We start from the raw sequence: 6,247 nt of genomic DNA, 5'->3' as shown, positions 1-6,247 counted from the left end.
CTGGATTGAATCAACCTAGGATTAGTTGGCGGCGAAGCACGACAACGCGGTCTGCTGCTTCTCGATGCGGTTTAGAACGGCACGATTTCTTTTCCTACTGCAAACACCAACCAACGCTTGTCTCAAAGACGACTCGTGCCGGTACGCTCACTCTTTCACTTCCTTTCAACTCCCTCGAAACTGCACTATGGGCACAATATGTGACTTTTATCTCAACTAAAAAAACAAATTGTTAGATAACAAACGACTGTGCTGGCGGCACGATTTACTTAATCGACACGTTTTCCACACAAATGGGATCCTGGAAAAGGAAATACCACCACTATCACTTGCTGGCCTTCGTTTCTCACCGCCTTTTTAAAGCGCCCCGGAGACGGTTTCACACACAATCACACTACCGCTTCGCTAGCCGAACCACGAACTTTTTCCACAGCACTTCCCGTGACACTCGTAGCACTACACAACATCGGCATCATCATCATCATCATCATCATGCTCATTAGGCTCATCTTCAACATCACCACGATCGTCGGCGGGTTCACCGTCACCGCGATGGGCATTCCTCACGTCGTCGACCTCCCGCTTGATGGGAAAAAGGGATGGTTTTGGGAAAATTAAAGCTCGCTTATCATATCACTCACTCTTCGCCCTAAAACGCCTGCCAGCCTTCGATCCGTTCTGAGCGAGCGAGTTCTGTCGCAGTCTAGACAGAAACACATTCACCGGCGTACGCGATAAGGCCACTGGAAGCTTTTGCTTTATGGATTTTGCTGCGGCAGACCACCGGAATACCTTCTTCCCCGTGATAACGCTAGTGCTATCCACCTTTTTTTCCTTGTTATTTCTTTCGCCTTCGAAGGGGAAATTCTTGAGCACACGATTCACTCCTCAGCGTCACTCAAATCTCACGTGCAATTCACCACCGGCCTGTGTGTGTGTGTGTGTGTGTCTGACGGCAAAGGCGCCAACAGACGGAGCCCACCACCGGAGTTGCCCGTCCCGAAAACCGAACGGTTACGGCTCTGGCGTCCGCTTGCGACGATCGTTTGACGATCACTGACTCTTCTGAACACACAGCCTGAGACCACCGCGCGCGCGCTCGTGACGGGTTATCCTCGTGGGTCCTCGCCGGTTCGGTCCGCGCCCGGACCAGTTTCCCCCCCAAAGGGAGAGGACGAGAGCGACAGAAAAGAAAACAAGCTCCGAAGCGGACGGGCAGGCGGGACGAGGGACGACGGCGTCGACGGCTGCGTGATGCTGCTGAAAATGCCGGCTCGAAGCACGGGGAACAAAACACTCACACATCGACACAGGCACGGCGAAAAAACGGCGAAGCCTTCCTTGCGGTTTTCGCGGACCGTTGGTTGGAAACCTAAATTTGAAAAATAAATGGAAAGAAAAGAAAAGAAAACGAAAATGAGAAAACCCATCAACAACCAACAACGAGGTGGACACTCCACCTGCAGCGAACCGAGGGTAGAATTTGGTGGAAAATGTTTTAATTAGAAAAAAATACACCAAAATTATGTCATTTTATTCTAAGACGATGAAAGGAAGACGATGACACGCGCGTTTGTGAAGCAAAACAAAGTAACAGTCCATGTCAGCATGTGGCAGTCTCGTAAAAAAAGCGCTAAAAATAGAATGCCCATTAACATACGGTTCGTCGTCTTGCGCCGTTCAAATCCGGTTGAAATTTCTCGCCCAGAAACGACTAGGCCTCGCCTCTAGTAGGCAAAAGATCATCCGGCAGGTCGCATCACACGCTAAAACTGCGAACCGAAGCGCGCCTTCAGGGAAGCAAGTGGGCATGGCACACACAAGACAAAAAAAAAATGCCGTCTTCAAAAACAAGTTCGTTACAATTTAAACTGAACTGAACGAAAATACCTCCCGCCCCAAAACAACAACCCGAGTCCGAGAGCGAAGAGAGAGGGAGAGAAGAAATGCAAAGGACTTCTTCTCGACTTGAAGACAGCTCGACGATAAGAAACGACGAAAACGGGCGCGCCACAACAACCAACACAACACAGCGTCGTGTTTCGCGTCGTGTTTCGCCGGGCGAAAAATGTTCCCTTTACAGATCCCCACCCCCTTGTGCACCCTCTCTCTCTCTCTCCCCCCATTCTTTTCTACCGTCTTCAAAGCTGTACCCATCCTTGAGCGAACCGTTCGAAGTTTGCCGCATTCAATGGGGACCCGGTTTCGGGGGGCAAAACATAAGTTGAACGAAAAAGTGAAGTGGAGGGAACACAAAATCAACCTCGGGGAGGGATCGAGCCCGTACGAGGGGGGGGGCGCAAACATCGCGGGGAGGCACAACATAAGTGAGCACGAAACGGGCAAAGGGGTGGTGGATCGAGGCGGACGGCAACCGGGGCAGGAAGATTGTTTGGGGTCGGTGCGAAGCGAAGAAGCCCCCGGGGAGACCGACAGGGAACCGGTCTTGCGTCGCAGGCAGGTCCGCACAGCTTTCGACCTGACAACATCGAGAACGCGAAGCAGCAGCCAGCACACAACTACCGCAAGATTTGAGAAAACGTGGCGTTGTTGCTGCTGCTGCTGGCCTGGAGCCGCCCGAAAAGGGCCTCCTCCGCCATTCGTGATCCTCTGTGGGGACGTTGGTGCCGGGTTGTGGTTTCACGAAAATGCCACACCGCTCGGGCTCCGATTTTCTGCACAACAAACCCGGGCGAACGAACGAACCTGGCACCAACACCAACGGAAGTTATGCGCGCTTTTTTAAGACCCCCACGGACACCCTTGCTTCCCATTCCATGCCGAGCAGAGCGCAGCATAACAACGCTGAAAAGGTGTTTGTGCGAGGATGATAACCCTTCCGCGGGAACGATCTTCGATCACGTCGTGGAACGCAGCACAGAAAAGAACAACACGCTTCGAGCATAAACTCAAACCTTGGGGCCGACCTGGTCTCTCCTGAAGGCTGGAGTACTGCAAGGGGAAGCTTCATTTGGAGCGCGTACGTGATCATGCTCCATCCAGTTCTGCGCAAACCGTCGCCGCGTGTATCTTGAATTTCGTGCGCACGGCTTCCGAGATTCGGGCCCGTTGGCACCACGCGCTTTCCAATCGGGACCACGATCTCGGGAGATGCTCTCACGCATGGCTGTCGCTGACCGCGGGAAGAAAAAACACACCCAAGAATGAATGCGCGAACCGATAAGGCCATCGGAACGCAATGTAACACAGTTTCTCCATCATAAATGTCGGTCGCTTTTGGCACACACCACAACACACAACAACCAAGGAGGGAGACTCCGCCGCCGAATCGACCAAACTGCGTAGCGAAATTCATAAGTACAGCCTATGCCGTCGCCGTCGTTGCATCTGCACCGGGTGTACCGATTCCAAGCTGCATGTTTCTATCCAGCTCCACCATCGGCGCTTCGCCAGGCAGTCGTGCAAAGCCACACACGCAGCAGAGTGTGGTCGAGTTTGGGCAACGTTTTGGGTCCTTTTTTGGAAGTTACTGTTTTTATTCGCATACCCTTTTTGATCGCGCCATGGAGCCAGGTACTGATGTAACTCCTTACTTCGATTCTTTTTCTACCGGTGGTTGGTCGTTGAAACATAAATGAACCGATGCCGCCATTGTTGATACCGAACGAGCGAACGACCGGGAAAAGAGTTCGATTCCTTTCCTTGGTTCCTCGTCCCTGAAACAAACGCTAACCGTTGAAATGTAAAACGTCGAACAATACAAATTGCAACGTCTATCTCCTGACAGAATAAAACAATGTATTTAACTGCTATTTCACTAAATTCAATTAATTCTCCCCATTTTCTCCCCGAGGGCGTCACAGATAACTCGCTGGCGAAGATAAAATATGCTGCACATGGCACGAACAAGATCCACTATCGAGTTATTAACGACTCTACAGATCCCGGCGAACATGAACAGGGCCATATTTTAAGTACCACCTATTAATTCATGACAGACGAACCGACGAGCCGGACGATATGCATACAGCTCCCTTTTCCGTTGTTTTTTTTTTCGTTAACCACCGCCTCAACTATAATTTGTACCACGGTTCGCAAACACCGCGAGCAAAAACTTATCAACATCGCATTAATCACGATGAAGTGTATTACACCAAGCGTACGTGCTACTGGAACCGTATTTCATAAGCGCTCCGGTTGTGGTTTATCTCCAGCAAACCCCCTCAATGTTCGCCTGACGTTGGGTTACCGCCGCCATTTCCGTGCGTGTCAACCGTTGTAAGTACAACCTACATTCAACTCCATGACCTCTCTTATGCTGTTAAGGGAGAGGAAGAGAATGACACAAAAAAGTATGTAAATAAACAGAACCCTTTTTTTGTTGGTGGAAACCCACTGTTGGACATGTAACGTTTGTAATAAAACACCGGTTGACCTCGTTCGGCGGATAAAAACCGAGTGTGGAGATGTCGGTACGGACGTTGGTGAAAAGAATGACACCTCAAACGCACCGGAGGAGTGCCATACCGGCATGCAGATATCCCAGAGCTATGTGTGTGCTGACACGTTCATGGTGGACGACGTGACGAGGAGTTAGAACGACACGCCTCCATCGCCATCTTGGTCACATTCCGTTCCGCTGGAGTGCATTGCGGCGCCTGCCGACCTCCTCGGAACAGTTCCATCCGGATTGGCAACAACATCTGACAGATTGGCACGATTTGGCATGGCCTGTCGCCTAGGACGCGAGCGACCTGGCCGCGGCGTTCATAGCGCGAGAGTCGAAGCGGAAAAGGTCAGCCACTAATGACGCCCGGCCCCGGGAGGATAAACTGGATCTACTTAGGCGCAAATGTTAGAGAGCAAAAACAGGGAACCCATAAACTAGAGGGGACCTTTAAGGATTTGCAAGAACCGCCGATGTAGGTCTCCCACTCCGATGCCTGGCGCAAAAACAATTCCCCTCTATCAAAGCAAAAAGACATCTCATTCCATGGCGACCACAACAGGTCGTGTACTCTGGTGGAAAGAAACGCGTGCGTTTCCCCGACTTGGTGCCCTTTTCCCAACCCTACCACTGAAGAGACTATAAATTTCATCTGTTTATTAACCTCGATCCGTCGCGTTCCATTCCGCCGCACCAGATGAAGCTGTGCACTCGCGTAGAAAACCACTATAAATCTCGACCGAAGCTTAAGAACCTTGGCCAGCGCGGTGTTGGCAAAATATTGCAGCAAAGTAACCAACAACGGGTGACGGAAGGTTGGGTACCATTTTTGCGGTACTTTCTACTCTTGCTCGGAAAGGAGAAGTTCCCAGCATTGCCAAGTAAAAGCGGTTGGCAAAAAAGACGATCACACCCTTCCAAGGGTGTGTAACGACGAGTCTTTGCATATAGCACGAGCTTAAGAAATAACCCGGAATTCTTGGAACCAAGTAATCTACCAGTTACGAGAGAAAACTTCCTTCGTCTGCACCGATATCGATGTCTACAGGGCCTCTTAGAACAATGGCATCGTGGCAGTTGCATAATGCGGTGCAAAGAGAAAGTACAGGCTTCAGACGTGTTCAAATAGATCCACTCCGGGACTCCATTCCGTCACGCCTAGCTGTCGCAAACTGCAAGACATTACCATCAATCCGTGCACTATTTCTTACCCGCATCGCCATTTGTTCCCCGTCAGTACAATCTGCGATACGAAATGTCTCGATGCTCAATCAATACTTGCGATTCTATCTTAACTCAACCATTTAGACAGTTCTGCTAATGTCACTCCAAGGAGAGGACATCCCATCTTAAGCTGGGTGTCGTCCGTACCTTGCATCTCCGGTGATTAATGAACTTGTTGGCATTGTTTCGAGTTCTTGCCACAATCGTACCACCAACCGTGTGAAGGCGGAGAATTTTGCAACATGAACAACACCACCGATCGCTAGCATCGCTAGACTTCACCCAGCCAAAGGCCACGGGATTGATCGATCGATCAAGTTCTGATGCTCCGTGCTGGCGCAATGAGTTCTCACCAAGGCCACAACACGACGCCTTTAGCTGTAGATCACGAATTGATGTTGGAGAAACAAAACTTACGCAAGGATGGGTAAGAACGGAGTCACGATGATGAGAGACTTCTTCATTCAAATACTGTTCCGTAACTGGTTAAATTATTGCTACGATTCTCAATGACCTCTTTCCGGAGACCATCCCACGATGTCGAAGCCTACTCCGATGCTGCTACCAACGAATGTTATCCAAACATTAAAGTCAAGGTTAGCCTGCTTCGTTTAT

The sequence above is a fragment of the Anopheles coustani genome, chromosome 2 (assembly GCF_943734705.1).
Source record: "Anopheles coustani chromosome 2, idAnoCousDA_361_x.2, whole genome shotgun sequence".
NCBI lineage: Eukaryota > Metazoa > Arthropoda > Insecta > Diptera > Culicidae > Anopheles > Anopheles coustani.
The sequence above is the reverse complement of the archived record's forward strand: the minus strand, read 5'-3'. Positions refer to the sequence as shown.